Source organism: Schistocerca piceifrons, chromosome 4, assembly GCF_021461385.2.
Source record: "Schistocerca piceifrons isolate TAMUIC-IGC-003096 chromosome 4, iqSchPice1.1, whole genome shotgun sequence".
NCBI classification, from domain to species: Eukaryota; Metazoa; Arthropoda; class Insecta; order Orthoptera; family Acrididae; genus Schistocerca; species Schistocerca piceifrons.
Genome location: NC_060141.1, coordinates 364,698,827 through 364,718,047, shown reverse-complemented (window position 1 = coordinate 364,718,047; position 19,221 = coordinate 364,698,827).

The window sequence follows — 19,221 nt, the reverse complement described above, 5'->3', positions numbered from 1 at the left end:
TAGGAAACGAAAACACATGGACCTTAGGTCCATTTGGATAATTCCCGTTACAGCGAGGAACACAGCACTTGTACACCATGGTGAAAACTCTCACTATAACTGCTGCAGTGGAAAACACACAATAAGTTACACAAAAGGAACGGCACTGCACAGCTAACACTCACGATCGTACGCCATGTGGCTTGCCTAGCCGTTGTGACGTCACTAACGACTGATGACGTAGCGCCCGGGCCTTCCTTTGAGTCGGTGTTGGCTGAACCCGCCATTCCCCTTGGGGAGGGGGTAGCCCAACCACGCTCGGTACACGCGAAGATGTCTCGACATCAGGGACTATGGGTGAAGCATGTAACACCTGGGGTGTACAATGCGACGCAACAGGCTCCCCACTGCCGCTACACTCCGAGGCAGCAGCCTGAAGACGGCTGACAGCGGCCATAAACATGTTCAGCTGCTCGCGAACAGTGGCCAGCTCCTCCTGCGTCCGTACACAGCAGTCACACAGCCTATCCATCCTAAGAAATCAATTTACTGTAGAGAGTTACTCAACTTTTAACTAGACTGCTAATTTGCTAAAGGCAGCTGATAGATGACTAAACTGTGGTTACTAGACACTTCTTGTTGAAAACAATGAAAATAAGCACTACCTGTCTCTGGACTGTATTCAAAACAAACACTAGCTCTAAGGCACCACACCTGATTAAAGGGACTCTCTCTGACTGTATGGCCAGCCGCTGCGGCCATGCGGTTCTGAGGGTTTCAATCCAGAACCGCGCTGCTGCTATGGTCGCAGGTTCGAATCCTGCCTCGGGCATGGATGTGTGTGATGCCCTTAGGTTAGTTAGGTTTAAGTAGTTCTAAGTTCTAGGGGACTGATGAACTCAGATGTTATGTCCCATACTGCTTAGAGCCATTTGAAGCATTTCTAACTGTATTCAAAACTAAAACGAAATCTATGGAACACTATTACTAGTACTCGAAAACTAAAGCTTCCTAAAAGCAAAAACAAATGGAAGAAGAAGTGACAAGTAAGAAAAATAGAGTTAATACTTAAATTAACGTAGCTCGCTGCACAGCAGATGTGAAGCAGACGGCAGTTGTTGCCAGATATATCCAAGATGGCGGCGATGAAGTCATCCAGGATGGCGGCGTGTAGACTTGGCAATGGGTCATAAGGTCATCCAAGATGGCGGATTTTGGCGGGAGGTTTGAATTTTGGCGGGAAGATAGGTCAATTGGGCTACCTCCACTAACCTAACTCCCTCCTCTCCCCATAAAATGGCGGGAAGCTCAAATTCTAACAGGATAATGCATCACAACTAAGGAAATCGTGGGAAGATAGGTCACTTGGGCTATCTCCAATATCCTAAGTCACCCAACCGCCACTTCTTCCTATGAACTGGCGCCAAGATTGGATTTTTGCCGAAAACAAAGGTCATTTCGAATATCTCTACTAAGATAAGAAAATGGCGCGAAAGAAAGGACACTTGGACTAACCTCAGTCACCTGACCGCCACCTCCTGCTAGGAACTGGCGCCAAGTATGAATTTTGTTAATAAAGAAAGGTCACTTGGGGTTTCGCTACCAACCTAAGAAAAGTGCGGGAAACAAAGCTCACCTCCACTAACCTAAGTCACCTGGCCGCCACCTCTTTCTAGGGGTTGAGGGAAAAAGGATTCAGCCTGCACTCGTCTGATGGACAGAGGAAGGAGTGTACTTTATTCATTTTGGAGCAATTTATATTGGGATGGAGTATATTTATTACAGTGATACAGAATACACGCTCTTACATGCTCCACACAAACTACTCCTACATAACTGATGTATAATGCTCAACACAACCACTTGCTAACTGTAAACTGTCAAAAATAACGCAGTGCACAGCCTACCGACTTGCGAACCACTCGTAAATAATGCAATACATTTACGTCCACAGAGCCAAACAACTCATAAATTGTCAAATTGATAATCCATCTAAAAGACTCTGCAAACTTCTTTGCTAATCATCAGCAGTCGAAATCATACACCAGTCTTTATTTAAACAATTAGAAGCAGCACCACCATCCTGTGTGTAAGCCACGAGGTCTGCACTGCAACTGACTAGCCTAATACACAGCGCCACCACCAGTGGGCACTGTCGTCCAAGATGGCGGCCATGACGTCAGGTGATGAGGCATGTACCGCTATCCAAGACGGAGTCAAACGGTGTGTTCTCCACAAGGTCTGGAACTAGTACTCAGTACGACCAGAGAGAGATTCGAGCTCGCGTGGTGGCTCTCAACCTGTCGTTCTTCCTGCAAACCATACGCGACTGGAACAGGAAAGGGAGGTAATGTCAGTGGCACATAAAGTGCCCTCCGCCATACACCTTTGGATGTCTTGCGGAGTATAAATGTAGATGTAGATGTAGAGCGCTGTTGTCCATTTTGTGATGTAACCCAAGATGGTGAGAGTAAATGGTGGGAGAACGACTCTGGCTGTGCTGAACATAAGTTTTTATATTGCAGGCAGTGTTTCCAGCATGGGAACTAGAGCCCAACTGACCTAGTACATAGTACTGCCACCATATGGTGCTGTCATCCTTCCTGTGACTTAATCCAAGATGGTGGTCAGTAGGGCCGAGAATGGCGTGAAAGTGACTCAGCCTGCACTGGGCTGCTTAGGAGAGCAAGGAATGAGGGCACTCTATTTATTTTGGAACATTTTATTTAGGGATGGAATATATTTATCACACTGATGTAATTGGGGTCACAATACACAGTCTGCAGATACGCAAACAACTCCTAATTTTCCGAAATAATTTCAGTACAAACCTTCAAACTGCTCCTAAATAATGCAGTACACAGGTGTGCAGACATGAAATCAACTCGTAAACTGTACAAATAGCGCATAGCACAGCCTACAGGCCCACTCGCAAAATAATGCAACAGACACACAATCAACACTCCCCACACCCTGTCCACTGTACCACACAGGAAGTTAGCGGCAACCCCCGGAAGTGACGTGGCCAACAGTTGTCAAAACACACAGGTGCCCTCAGGCAGGAGGTGGCAACATCCCTTTCATACTTGACACCTGAGAAATTCCTATCAAAATACGTGTTCACCTAGACACCGGTGCTGATGCTCCAGGGATTCACAGCCGTGAGCCACCGCTGGATGAAGGTGAAAGTTGTCTCTATTTTTGAGTATACAATCACTGTTATACTGATGTTAAAGAACTCCAAAGTGTGGTCATGCTGGGCTCATACGCGAGACCCCTTCGGACACCACTTGTCTTTACTGTTGATGACAGAACAGCACAGGCTACTTTCCCCCTAAGGGAACATATGAGCTGCATCCAGCCATACGTACTTGCCCCCAGCGTGACCGACACCATGCTGCAAATCGGTGGTGACTTGCCATCTAAAGGTTCTGAATGTTATTCTTACATCACATGGCTTTGTAAAAATTAACAGCCAAGTCAACCTCTCAGGAATTGTATAGTGTCCCAGAAATGGTTAATGCTCGCTTTCTTAATGTCTGAGCTTGTATGCAGGGAAATTCTTGACCTAACAGAACCTGTTTACGAAAATAACGCCATATGCAGTCTTCCTCGCGGACCAAACATGGTTCCCAATCAAATGGTTCAAATGGCTCTGAGCAGTATGGGACTTAACTTCTGAGGTCATCAGTCCCCTAGAACTTAGAGCTACTTAAACCTAACTAACCTGAGGACATAACACACATCCATACCAGAGGCAGGATTCGAACCTGCGACCGTAGCAGCAGCGCGGTTCCGGACTGAAGCGCCTAGAACCGCTCTGCCACAACGGCCGGCGGTAACCCAGTTCACCACGTGTTACTTGTTCCCATGTACAAATTGTTCAGCGTGAACCAGAAGATATACAAATACTTCCTCAATTTCCCCAAATTTCGGTGTATATTTGGTCAATTTATACCTATTCCCACCGAATAAATAAATATATTTGCAATCTTAAATTTGTATCTTTTTTTATTTCTATAGACAAAATGTCACGTACATTAACGTAGATAAACATGTACTAACGTGCACTAACATGTACTAATGTGCACTAACGAACCAGAAGATACGCAAGTACTTCTCCAATTTCCCTCTGTCTGGAGCTCCATGGTGTATAAAAATCATTCGTTTCTCGTTCTTCTTAACTGTCTGCTATTACATCACAGCACTTTGAAATCTGTTACTATACATCGATAATGAGTGCTAAGCTCCTCAACTTGGACGCATCTGGAGATGGGTGGAGACTCGGAAAGCTCCATTCATTCACGAGACATGGAGTGTAGTTGTCTTCTTGTGGTCGGTTGCTGATTAATTCGCTAACAGTACTACAGGGCAGGTTGATCAATGGCAGTGTGAGGAGCGTCTATCACTCTTTAGTTATACCCAAAGACAGGGAGAATTCTCTGTGACTCCCATACACAGAGAGATAGATTGTAAATTAAACGCTATGCTCGAGGTGATAGAAATATGTGGAGCAATTTGATGATATATGTGTTCGAGAATTAACACTGAATGGACGTACTGCACAGTCATCTATCCATGTTCACAATGATACCTGCAAAGTGGAGAGGGGGTGCTTATGCTATGATACTGAAATTGGGGAAAGATGCTGTCACATGATTGGCCAGTGTTGAAGTTACTGTAACATTGCTAAAATTGTTTGTGCTATCAACTGTGATGCTCTATATGAGAGTATATTGATGGTGTCTTTTCATCCCATCCGTTCACTGTTACGCTGTTGGTTACCACATACTGATTGACTGATATCGCTTATTTGAGTTGGGGAAAAGTTTTGGAGGATGGCCAGCACCTTGTGGGGTGGATAGCACCGGAAATATTGATCGTGTACATGAGTGCAATATGAGGAATCAGTCGAAGGTAACGCAGGGCCATCAGCTATTCAGTCAGTGTGAGAGATGAGTCTAAATGTAGAGCTCGTGAATCACCTTCGGACTGTAGTTTGGAAACCTATGCCAGCACCGTAAAACTCTTCCAGTTTGCTTATGTTGTAACTGCCTTTTATTTATAATCATCCAGTGTTATGCTATCCGCCGTAAGAATACGATTTACATCGTGCAATGTCTCGTTTCCTGCGGGAGGCCGTGGATCAGAGTTTCTTAATGTCAGTTTAGAATTTGGCCCAGGTGTTGAAGTCATGGCAGAAAAAACTAAATCTTTGACATTGTACAAAGGCCTGTGAAAGGTCTCTGCCGGATTCCTTTCATGTTCATTTCTTAAATCTGTTGTCATTTACGGCATAAATTCCTTTTCTAAATTTACTGTGTCGTTTCTATCTGGGAGGAGACTGAGTAGTGGAACGTGTTACTTTTACACATGAACAACAACGATCTGTCACACTACTACACTTTAAAACACAGTTTATCTGTAATTCATGTCACACAGTCTCATACGGAACCTACATCAGCTTTCTTTTATATACTGTATATGATAAGATACTGTCATCCCCCTTCACTTCTGTGTGAGAGGATGAATGAGCAAACGTATTTCTGGTTGCATGCTTGAGGGCAGCAGACAATCCTGTCTGCCAGAGAACAGTAGGACCAACGTCGGAACAGGTAGCTACGCTTTCTAAAAGCAGAGAGGTTTCTATTCTTAGTATGGTCCTGTCCGTCCGTTGTCATGTTGGTATAGGAAGCTGCCCCTCTGGCCACTTCCATTTCTATTTGTGAGCCACCCTCAGGAAGGGACCACAGCAGTCTGTCCGCGGCGAGTGTCTGAAGTGGTAAGATCTCCAGCTAAGTGCATCTCTGCTAAGTCCGTGGGACAATGGATTTCTTAAGTTCAGCCTAACTGAAAATTTAATGACCTTTTCAGGTTTAGCTCTAAAATATCTAATGTTATCTTAAATTGCAACGCAGGGTATTTCGAGTGTGAAGTTCAGAATATCTTCCAGTAGTTGCTTTGTCACTACTTTGTGAGTAAAGTGGAACCACGTGTTGATCAGTAACTCTAAGATCATCAATCTTAAATGCGAATGTGCGTGAGATTATAACGTCTCGTCTTGACAATATTTTTCAATATAGCAACTTTTCTTTATGTTCAACCCACGTGGGGTGTACTTTGTGAGACCAGTACCACGTGCTTATACAATTGTTTGACCCATCAGGTTAATAGTAAGACGATAGTAACCAGTTCGAGGTTTTTCCTTTGTAAATTGCTTTTCGATCTAATTTATTTTAATTATCAAAATTATTGTGGAGTTACACTCTTTGTGTAAACCAAGTTGACCACGTGAAGCATGTGGTGTAATCATCAAGGTAGCCCTCAGCTATTCTTTTCGGGAAGATTTCACAGAGAGTTAGTATGAATTTAGTATACTAGTGTGTGGTAATTACATGACGGACAGGATTGTGCTACGAACGTAACTTCTTTGGGCGAAAATTGAATCAGTTGGTTGTGGTTAACTTTCTCTTGCATACATTTCAACGTTCTTCGTGTGTTAATTTATGAATGCAGTGTTGTATGCAGTCTCCCAATCTTGGCTCCATATTTGATGTGTTCCATAAGATTACAATCTCACATTTTCACAATCCTAAATAAGGCACCAGTTTAATTATGAATCAAGTTTAATATGCTGAAATTTCAATGATCAATGTTAAAATAAATTTCGAAATATAAACTGATTTATTTCTTTTTATTTAAATCCTCTTTTTATATATATATATATATATATATATATATATATATATATATATATATATCACCGGTTGTCGTATGACTATTAAAAGATTATAATTAATTTTAGTCTGGTTGGGAATTTGGTAAGCTAGACTGGATACCTGGTGAAACAATTGCGCAGTAATGCAAGTTTAACTTCCCCAGACAGCTCACAGCTTTTAATCCACTTTTATTGTCTATCAGTACCGTAATCAGAACAAATCAATGCAACAATATTACACCTGTGACTTCTGAAATTTTCCCGGCGTATTTCTTCTTCTAATAATTTCCGGGTATGCAGCCGGATCCCGTCGACATTCTGCCACGATATTTCGGCCCAGAGACGTCCGGCCATCATCAGGTGAGTACACAACTACTGAAGAGCCCAGGTGCAGTCGCGGTATTTATGCCGAATCTCGCGCATGTGAAATGTACTGGCATCCTACAGCGCATGCGTCAGGTGTTGACATGCGCAGCATAGCCGAGTTGTACGTGCTGCCCTCGGTGGTGGAAATAAAGGTTCATCTAGTAATTGAGTATCGAATGACACTGTCGATTCCGCTGTGATTGTATAATTTTAATAACAGGATTCCAATTTTTATCCAGCTGAAAGCCGTTGTCTCGATTTATAAGATTATTGGCAAGACGTATTTCCACTGATTCCTTGATTACGGAATCCCAAAAACCGGAAACCGGGGATAAAATTTTTGTTACATTGTATTCCATTGAATGTCCCAAAGAAATACAGTGCTCTGCTACTGCCGATTTTGACGGTTGCCGCAGACGGGTGTATCTTTCATGTTCTATACATCGTTCATGGACAGTTCTTGTCGTCTGGCCAATATATGCAGCGCCACATTCACAGGGAATTTTGTAGACGCCTGCCTTCTTCAGTTGTAATTCGTCTTTAACGGATCCAACCAGGGCCCGGTTCTTTGCTGGTGGACGGAAGATAACCTTGATTTTATTTTTCTTCAGTAATCGGCCTATTTTCGACGACACATTCCCGGCGTATGGAAGGAACGCAGTTGATTTAAAGTCATCATCTGCGTCCTCAGTGCGTTGCTTCTTGTTATGATAGTTGCGCATGGCCTTCCTTATTTGGCGAGAAGTGTAGCCATTCTCTTTGAAAACCTTCTCCAAGTGTTCTAATTCTGCGTGGAGGTTTTCATCATCCGATATTATATGCGCTCGATGTATTAAGGTACTGAGAACACCGGCTGTTTGTGCTGGGTGATGGCAGCTTGACGCCTGGAGATACAGATCTGTGTGAGTCGCTTTCCTGTACACAGAATGTCCTAATGACCCATCATTTTTACGGCGTACTAGCACGTCTAGAAATGGTAAAGTGCCCTCTTTTTCAATCTCCATCGTAAATTTGATGTTCTCATGTAATGAGTTTAAGTGATGAAGGAATTTCTCCAGTTTCTGTCTGCCATGAGGCCATACAGCAAAAGTATCATCTACGTACCGCCAGAAGACCGTAGGCTTTAAAACAGCAGACTCAAGTGCTTTCTCCTCAAAGTCCTCCATAAAGAGATTAGCTACCACAGGCGACAAAGGGCTCCCCATGGCGACGCCGTCTGTTTGTTGAAAGAATTCGTCATTGAATAAAAAGTACGTTGAGGAGAGTATATGTTCAAACAAGGCCGGAATTACGTATATGGTGGCAACACTTACCCACATACGGCTTTAGTAATGAGGCCAGATATTTTGCTGTAGAATAGGTCGCAGCACCAATATTACTCACTATTAATCGTAGTGGGGCACCATCCTTGTGTATCTTCGGAAGACCGTAGAGTCTTGGTGGTACTGCATTGTGTGGTCTCAATCTCTTGATAACTTATTCAGTGCAGAAATGACGGCCTTGTTTGAACATATACTCTCCTCAACGTACTTTTTATTCAATGACGAATTCTTTGAACAAACAGACGGCGTCGCCATGGGGAGCCCTTTGTCGCCTGTGGTAGCTAATCTCTTTATGGAGGACTTTGAGGAGAAAGCACTTGAGTCTGCTGTTTTAAAGCCTACGGTCTTCTGGCGGTACGTAGATGATACTTTTGCTGTATGGCCTCATGGCAGACAGGAACTGGAGAAATTCCTTCATCACTTAAACTCATTACATGAGAACATCAAATTTACGATGGAGATTGAAAAAGAGGGCACTTTACCATTTCTAGACGTGCTAGTACGCCGTAAAAATGATGGGTCATTAGGACATTCTGTGTACAGGAAAGCGACTCACACAGATCTGTATCTCCAGGCGTCAAGCTGCCATCACCCAGCACAAACAGCCGGTGTTCTCAGTACCTTAATACATCGAGCGCATATAATATCGGATGATGAAAACCTCCACGCAGAATTAGAACACTTGGAGAAGGTTTTCAAAGAGAATGGCTACACTTCTCGCCAAATAAGGAAGGCCATGCGCAACTATCATAACAAGAAGCAACGCACTGAGGACGCAGATGATGACTTTAAATCAACTGCGTTCCTTCCATACGCCGGGAATGTGTCGTCGAAAATAGGCCGATTACTGAAGAAAAATAAAATCAAGGTTATCTTCCGTCCACCAGCAAAGAACCGGGCCCTGGTTGGATCCGTTAAAGACGAATTACAACTGAAGAAGGCAGGCGTCTACAAAATTCCCTGTGAATGTGGCGCTGCATATATTGGCCAGACGACAAGAACTGTCCATGAACGATGTATAGAACATGAAAGATACACCCGTCTGCGGCAACCGTCAAAATCGGCAGTAGCAGAGCACTGTATTTCTTTGGGACATTCAATGGAATACAATGTAACAAAAATTTTATCCCCGGTTTCCGGTTTTTGGGATTCCGTAATCAAGGAATCAGTGGAAATACGTCTTGCCAATAATCTTATAAATCGAGACAACGGCTTTCAGCTGGATAAAAATTGGAATCCTGTTATTAAAATTATACAATCACAGCGGAATCGACAGTGTCATTCGATACTCAATTACTAGATGAACCTTTATTTCCACCACCGAGGGCAGCACGTACAACTCGGCTATGCTGCGCATGTCAACACCTGACGCATGCGCTGTAGGATGCCAGTACATTTCACATGCGCGAGATTCGGCATAAATACCGCGACTGCACCTGGGCTCTTCAGTAGTTGTGTACTCACCTGATGACGTCGGCCGGACGTCTCTGGGCCGAAATATCGTGGCAGAATGTCGACGGGATCCGGCTGCATACCCGGAAATTATTAGAAGAATATTACACCTGTTAGGAAACAGTCTTTGAACAACTAAACAGAACCAGAGGGAGCATCTTATGTTATTTATGTGCAGGGTATGATCATTCGCCTAGAGTATAGGTGATCAAACTATAAAGTGGCCTCTGCGGTGCCTGTATATTTAATAGGATCATGCCATACAAGCAGCAGCAGTAGCAGCAGCAGTTTGAGGTGTAAATTCGGTGATGGAATGGCTGCACACTGCACTATTCTGGGGAGCATTGTGAAATCTTTTTCTCCGCGGTGGACTGCACTGCAGCTGTGTGTCACTGTGCTGGCATCGGTGCCTAGGTGACTTCTAAAGTGGATGAGCTTTTATAGTTCGTAATTTTTCTCTTGTGGGAGTAGACAATAGCGATGATAGCATGGTGTGCTGATTGATTTGAATGGACGCGGATCTGCTTCGGACAGTAGTATCTGTGTCTAGTTTGGAGATGTACCACATTGTGCGCATTTCCAATGAATAGTCAAAACACGGTCCTGTTGCAGTAACTCATTTCGTTCTGTTCCTACACGGGTTGTAGACGATGGTGGATATGCCTTTCTCCGACTTCTGCTCATTTCCGACTTAAATTGGAAGGATCACATGCAGAAAGCTTTAGAAATGGGAACAGTTGCAAGATGCATAGGGGGGGGGGGGGGGGGACTAAAACCACATTGGAATTTTACTGTAGCAGCTAGTGTCGGGAAAGGTGACTCGTTTCGAGATATGAGAGTGGCATAATTATGATTGAGTAGTGGTTGTAATCATTAAAGGAATTGTCAGTAGGCTCCAACACAGATATGTGCTTGAATGGAAAGGACCTGTTTCCAAATCACAGACATCATTTCTAGCGCATAGCATAACACTAGAGACCTGAGAAGCTAGTGTACATTTTCTTATGACCTCAATCGGAACATAATCTACTACTACCGTTTGTATTCCTTCTCAATCAGTCATCGCCTACAACTCAGTGGGTATGTCGCAAAACCAATGATATGGTCTCGAGACAGAATGCGCTACAAATACTATACTATTATCTAGCTGGGGCAGTGTGACGGAGTCGCAAATACCGCTTACGTACCACGTTCCTTAACCGAATCACTTTCAAAATGCAATAATTTTATCACGAGGTTGCATCGTGGGCTACGTGTTGATCTGATAATACACATTCCTACGATCACCGTCATGGCATTTGTCCAGAAATGGAAATGGAAATGCCGTGTGGTTAGGGCCCACCCCCCCGTCGGGTAGACCGTTCGCCTGGTGCAAGTCTTTCGAGTTGATGCCACTCACTTCAGCGACTTGCGTGTCGATGGGGATGAAATGATGACAATAAGGACAACACAACACCCAGTCCCTGAGTGGAGAAAATCTCCGACCCAGCCGGGAAACGAACCCGGGCCGTTAGGTATGACATTCCGTTGCGCTGAGCACTTAGCTACCACGGGCGGACATTTGTCCAGAAAAAAAGCCACCTCATTCAGACGTAATGCCGTACCTCGATTTGTAATGCGGGTATAGCTTTTAACTTGGATACTTGTGTGCACCTGTACACCAAGATCGCTTGTCAGTAACATGCAGTAGCTGTTGGGATTGGTTTTTTTAACATCTAGTCGATTACGTCTCTCTTTCTAAGACACAGTGGTAGCACTCACAAGAAAAACCCAAGAGAAATGTCCACCCATTGTTGATTTTCGGTCAGTATTATTTCGTATCGCAGGCATTCAGCTATTGACGAAGTGTTATACTTAGTAGTATGGGATACGTCATATGTTCGCATTTGAGCATGAGGTTTATAAAGTATTTGTTTCTGGAACGGAAATGACTATGTCCAGTCATAAGGAGAGTATGGATTTGACTTGGAGTACTGTGAGAGCAAAGGGAAGAGTATGCCAAGTCATAAGAAAGGTAGTGATAGGGAAGAGTATGTCGAGTCATAAGATAGGTAGTGATATTTATATTTCCAGAGCCACTGCCGATAGCAGGGTGTATTTCCGATACTTAGCTCTTTGTCGAGTGCCGTTCAATTGAGACCGCGATCGTAAAATTTAATTGTAAGTATAATGGTAAAACATATATGTGATGGATTTTCTAGAATGATTCGGTGTATGCATGGCCTGTGGTGAGAATGATTCACGCTTCCCGTTAATGGCAGCAGCCGTCCGAATGCAGAGGCCTTTTGGAGTGTAGGAATGTATCTGAGTTAACTTCGCCATCCTCTAGATGACCGAATAGCGAACTAATACTTACTATGTCTTGGGCGGCTTTCGTGATCAAGTGGAAATTTGAGAAGATTGTGTATGGAGGTGCGTTTGTGCTGTATCGTTATTCCCTCCCATGTAAATTGTTCGGTTGACTGCTTCTGCACATTTCGCGCCTTTATTTAGTTGAGAGAAGATCGATTGTGGAAGACACGTTTGCCTGTTCTCTAAACTTCTGAAAGACGTTACTTGGTTTGTAAATTATAGGTCCAAATGGCTCTGAGCACTATGGGACTTAATCCCATAGAACTTAGAACTAATTAAACCTAACTAACCTAAGGACATCATACACATCCATGCCCGAGACTGGATTCGAAACTGCGACCGAAGCGGTCTCGCGGTTCCATACTGTAGCGCCTAGAACCGCTTGGCCACTCCGGCCGGCTGTAAATTATAGGAATGATTTGGAATCTAGTACATCACCGACATCGGTATTCGAGAGTGGAAATATCACTTTCCTCTATTTGTTTGTAGTTGCTCAGTGATTTACAGCACACTGCACCTCGCTAAAGTGTGGGGTTTGCAGACAAATAATTTCCAGTCTACATCTTGGGAATTGTGTTGCGATAGCGATCGGTATGATGCTGCCTAGTGCTTTATATCGAGAAGTACCGCTTAAATGGTACAATATTATGGTGAACCATGCGAAAATACGTCTTCCTGATGCAATAATTTACCCACAGCTGTATGTATTTTATTTTATAAACTTCTACAACCTACCAATTTCGGCATTACATTGATGCCATCTTCAGGCCCCGCATGCGAAAATACGTGTGTTCTTGTAATCCCTGAGTCTGGAGATGTGCGTACAAAAGCGAGCAAGGAAGGAAGCAGGTTTGGAGCAGAAACAGTAACGCGTTTGTGCCGAAGGGAAACGATCCCGAATTTGTAGAACAATTCTGAGAGCGACTTCGGTCTGCTGAGGGTGCTCTGATGTAAAAGGGATTTTGTTTGGCGGAGGATATGAATTGTTTACTACATCGACACAGTGTGTGGTGATATATCACTGGGTTGGAGATCTGTTTCGCGGACTAATATTCAAGCTTCTGTCCTGTGTGCGAGAGCAATGTAAATGAGTATTTGACGATATGTATGGCACTTTGCGAGTTTTAGTTGTCGTTGCAGTATGTTGATCACTGTAAATAGTTTATTGCTACTGAAAGTCTCGTCTGCAGAAGGAAAACGAAGGCTTACGGTGCTTGGATTCTGGCGGCATCAGTAATTCGGCAGGTAAATTAGGTAAGAGCGAATCATAATGCTCGATTCATTCACATACTTTGTGCTGGAATATAGGAGCCTCTACATAGCGGCGGGAACGTTTGTATGTGTTGAAAGGAGGAAGAGTAACACGTGATGGACTGGGTACCAAGTTAGGTCCACGAGGAAGACTGCATTCAGCGTTATTTTCGTAAACATTTTCTGTTAGGGCAAGAATTTCCATGCATGCAAGCTGAGACATTAAGAAAGCGAGCATTAATTATTTCTGGGACACTATACAATTCTAGAGCGGCCGACTTCGCTGTTATTTTTTACAAAGCTATGTGACATACGAATAACATTGAGAACCTATTAGATGGCAAGCCACCACCGTTTCGCGGCGAGGTGTCAGTCACACTGGGACGGCTGGATGCAGCTCGTATGTTCCGTCATCAATGATAAAGATAAGTGCTACCCGGAGGTGTCTCGGGTATGAGCCCAGCGTGAGTGCACTTTGGATTTCTGTAACATCAGTATAACAGTGACTATATACTCAAAAATAGAGACAACTTTTACCTCCATCCAGTGGTGGCTCATGGCTGTGCGCGCCCCTGGGGCGGTAGCACTAGTGTCTAGGTGAACAGGTGTTTTGATAGGAATTTCTCAGGTGTCAAGTGTGAAAGGGATGTCGCCACCTCGTGCCTTAGGGAACCTGTGTGTGGTTTGACAGCTGACGGCCACGTCACTTCTGGGGGTTGCCACTAACCTCCTGTGCGATACAGTGGACAGGGTGTGGAGGGCATTGATTGTGTGTCTGTTGCATTATCTTGAGAGTGGGCCTGTAGGCTGTGCTATGCGCTATCTGTACAGTTTACGATTTGATTGCATGTCTGCACATCTGTGTACTGCATTATTTAGGAGCAGTTTGAAGATGTGTACTGAAATTATTACGGAAAATTAGGAGTTGTCTGCTTGTCTGCGGACTGTGTATTGTAACCCCAAGCAAATCAGGGCTAGTGTTTTGTGTCGTGTGTTAAATATATTCCATCCCTAAATAAAATATTCCAAAATAAATAGAGAGCCCTCCTTCCTTACTCTCCCAAGCAGCCCAGTGCAGGCTGTGTTATTTTCATTCCATTTTCCCCCTACTGACCACCATCTTAGATTACATCACAGGAAGGTTGACAGCACCATCAGGTGACAGTACTGTGTACTAGGTCAGTTGGGCTCTAGATCTCATGGCGGAGAGACTGCCTGCAAAATAAAGACTCATGTTCAGCACAGGCAGAATCGTTTTCCCTCCATTTCCCCCCACCACAGACAGCCATTTTGGATTATGTCACAGCGCTAATAGAAAGCACAGAAGCTGAAATCGTTATAGGTAAAGAAAGCTGGCTAAAGCCTGAAATAAGTTCTGCAGAAATTTTTACGAAGTCTCAGACGGTGTTCAGGAAAGATAGATCAGACAGAATTGGTGGTGGAGTGTTTGTGTCTGTCAGTAGTGGTTTATCTTGTAGTGAAGTCGAAGTAGATACTCCGAGCGAATTGGTATGGATGGAGGTTATACTTAACAGCCGAACTAAGTTAATAACTGGTTCCTTCTACCGACCCCCAGACTCTGATGATATAGTTGCTGAACACTTCAGAAAAAATTTGAGTCTCGTAACAAATAAATACGCCACTCATACGGTTATAGTTGGTGGGGACTTCAACCTTCCCTCGATATGTTGGCAGAAATACTTGTTCAAAACCGGTGGTAGGCAGAAAATATCTTCCGAGATTGTCCTAAATGCTTTCTCCGAAAATCATTCCGAGCAGTTAGTCCACGAACCCACGCTAATTGTAAATGGTTGCGAAAACACACTTGTCCTCTTAGCCACAAACAATCCAGAGCTAATAGAGAGCATCATGACTGATACAGGGATTAGTGATCACAAGGTCGTTGTAGCTAGACTCAATACCGTTTCTTCCAAATCCACCAGAAACAAATGCAAAATAATTTTATTTAAAAAAGCGGATAAAGTGTCATTAGAAGCATTCCTAAGAGACAATCTCCATTCCTTCCGAACTGACTGTGCAAATGTAGACGAGATGTGGCTCAAATTCAAAGGTATAGTAGCAACAGCAATTGAGAGATTCATACCTCATAAATTGGTAAGAGATGGAACTGATCCCTCATGGTACACAAAACAGGTCCTAACGCTGTTGCAGAGGCAACGGAAAAAGCATGCGAAGTTCAAAAGAACGCGAAATCCCGAAGATTGGCTAAAATTTGCAGACGCGCGAAATTTGGCACGGACTTCAATGCGAAATGCCTTTAATAGGTTCCACAACGAAACATTGTCTCGAAATTTGGTAGAAAATCCGAAGAAATTCTGGTCGTATGTAAAGTACACAAGCGGCAAGACGCATTCAATACCTTCGCTGCGCAGTGCCGATGGTACTGTTACCGACGACTGTATCGCTAAAGCGGAGTTATTGAACGCAGTTTTCCGAAATTCCTTCACCAGGGAAGACGAATGGAATATTCCAGAATTTGAAACACGAACAGCTGCTAGCATGAGTTTCTTAGAAGTAGATACCTTAGGCGTTGCGAAGCTACTCAAATCGCTTGATACAGGCAAGTCTTCACGTCCAGATTGTATACCGATTAGGTTCCTTTCAGATTACGCTGATACAATAGCTCCCTACTTAGCAATCATACACAACCACTCGCTCACCGATAGATCTGTACCTACAGATTGGAAAATTCGCAGGTCGCACCAGTGTTTAAGAAGGGTAGTAGGAGTAATCCATCGAACTACAGACCTATATCATCAAGCTGCGGGCCTGTGGGGTATCGTCTCAGTTGTGCGACTGGATTCGTGATTTCCTGTCAGGAAGGTCGCAGTTCGTAGTAATAGACGGCAAATCATCGAGTAAAACTGAAGTGATATCAGGTGTTCCCCAGGGAAGCGTCCTGGGACCTCTGCTGTTCCTGATCTATATAAATGACCTGGGTGACAATTTGAGCAGTTCTCTTAGGTTGTTCGCAGATGATGCTGTAATTTACCGTCTAGTAAGGTCATCCGAAGACCAGTATCAGTTGCAAAGCGATTTAGAAAAGATTGCTGAATGCTGTGGCAGGCGGCAGTTGACGCTAAATAACGAAAAGTGTGAGGTGATCCACATGAGTTCCAAAAGAAATCCGTTGGAATTCGATTACTCGATAAATATTACAATTCTCAAGGCTGTCAATTCAACTAAGTGCCTGGGTGTTAAAATTACGAACAACTTCAGTTGGAAAGACCACATAGATAATATTGTGGGGAAGGCGAGCCAAAGGTTGCGTTTCATTGGCAGGACACTTAGAAGATGCAACAAGTCCACTAAAGAGACAGCTTACACTACACTCGTTCATCCTCTGTTAGAATATTGCTGCGCGGTGTGGGATCCTTACCAGGTGGGATTGACGGAGGACATCGAAAGGGTGCAAGAAAGGGCAGCTCGTTTTGTATTATCACGTAATAGAGGAGAGAGTGTGGCAGATGTGATACGCGAGTTGGGATGGAAGTCATTAAAGCAAAGACGTTTTTTGTCGCGGCGAGATCTATTTACGAAATTTCGGTCACCAACTTTCTCTTCCGAGTGCGAAAATATTTTGTTGAGCCCAACCTACATAGGTAGGAATGATCATCAAAATAAAATAAGAGAAATCAGAGCTTGAACAGAAAAGTTTAGGTGTTCGTTTTTCCCGCGCGCTGTTCGGGAGTGGAATGGTAGAGAGATAGTATGATTATGGTTCGATGAACCCTCTGCCAAGCACTTAAATGTGAATTGCAGAGTAATCATGTAGATGTAGATGTAGATGTAGATGGATGACATCATCCTCTAGTGGGAGTGTTGTGTACTAGGTCAGTTGGAGTCTAGATCTCGTGGTGGAGACACTGCCTGCAAAATAAGAACTCATATTCAGCACAGGCAGAGTCATTTTCCCACTATTTACCCCACCATCCTGGGTTACATCACGAAATGGACAACAGAGCTCTCTGGTGGTGGCACTGAGTACTAGGTCCAGACCTTGTGGAGAACACACTCTCTGACTCCATCTTGGGTAACGGTACATGCGTCATCACCTGACGTCATGGCCGCCATCTCGGATGACAGTGCCCTCTGGTGCTGTTGCAGTGTACTAGGTCAGTCAGTTGCAGTGTGGACATTGTGGCTAACACACTGGATGGTGGTGCTGCCTCTAATTGTTTAAATAAAGACCGTGTAGGATTTTGACAGCTGACGATTAGCAAACATGTTTGCAGAGTCTTTTAGATGGATTATTAATTTGACAATTTACGAGTTGTTTGGCTCTGTGGATGTAAATGTATTGCATTATTTACAAGTGGTTTGCAAATCTTAAAATGTGAGTGTGAAATCTTATAGGACTTAACTGCTAAGGTCATCAGTCCCTAAGCTTACTCACTACTTAACCTAAATTATCCTAAGGACAAACACACACACCCAAGCCCAAAGGAGGACTCGAACCTCCACCAGGACCAGCCGCACAGTCCATGACTGCAGCGCCCTAGACCACTCAGCTAATCCCGTGTGACGTTTGCAAGTCTGTAGGCTGTGCACTGCGCTATTTTTGACAGTTTACAATTAGCAAGTGCATGTGTAGAGCATTGTACATCAGTTATGTAAGAGTAGTTTGCAGGTCTGTATGCAGTATGGCATGTAAGAGTGTGTGTTCTGTATCACTGTAATAAATAAATCCATCCCTAAATAAACTGCTCCAAAATAAATGAAGTACACTCCTTCCTCTCTTCATGAGCCAAGTGCAGGCTGAGTGATTTCCCCCCAACCCCTAGGAAGAGGTGGTGGCCGGGAAACGTAGGTTAGTGGAGGTGAGCTTTGTTTCCCGCAATTTTCTTAGGTTGGCAGTGAAACCCCAAGTGACCTTTCTTTACTGTCAAAATTGAAACTTTGCGCGAGTTCCTAGGAGGAGGTGGCAGTAAGGTGATTGAGGTTAGTCCAAATGTCCTTTCTTTCACACCATTTTCTTAGCTTAATAGAGATAAGCGAATTGACCTTTGTTTACTGCAAAAATCCAATATTGACTCCGTTTTATAGGAAGAAGTGGCAATCGGATGACTTAGGTTAGTGGAGGTAGCTCAAGTGACCTATCTTCTCGCCAAAATTCAAATTTCTCGCCAAAATCCGCCATCTTGCATGACATCACAGCCACCATCTTGGATAATGTCATGCGGTATTGCCAAGTCTACACGCTGCCATCTTGGATATACTTCTGGCACAATGGAATGTGAGGTGATGTCCTTGTTGCTCTACTACTGTCATTGGTTGTGAGGCCCCATTTAGGGAAGTTTGGCCACCAAGTGTAAATCTTATTTCAGTGATGCCACATTGAGAGACTTGCACGTCAGTGATGAGAATGAAATGATGATGAGGATAACTCAACACGTAGTCCCTGAGTGGAGATAATCTCCAACCTGGCTGTGAATCGAACTCGGGCCCTCTTGCATGGGAGGGGAGCACGTTACCATTGAGCTAAGCAGGCGGACACGTGACTGGCAATTTTCTGTGGAACAACGAGATGCAGTTTCCGCTACAGGTTGCATTCAATACATAGAACTGCCGAATCAGAGGTACCGTTAAGCCGCTTGTCGTGCACAAAGAACCACTGCGCTCGCTTTTGTGACTGTGTGGTGTGGATTCACAAACACAATTGCTCTCACCGTCGGTCCATTCTAAGAGAATATACCCAGAGTGCCCATCAGGTGTACCGCAGCGTTTGCACATTATCAGGACCTTCTCGGACAGCAAATG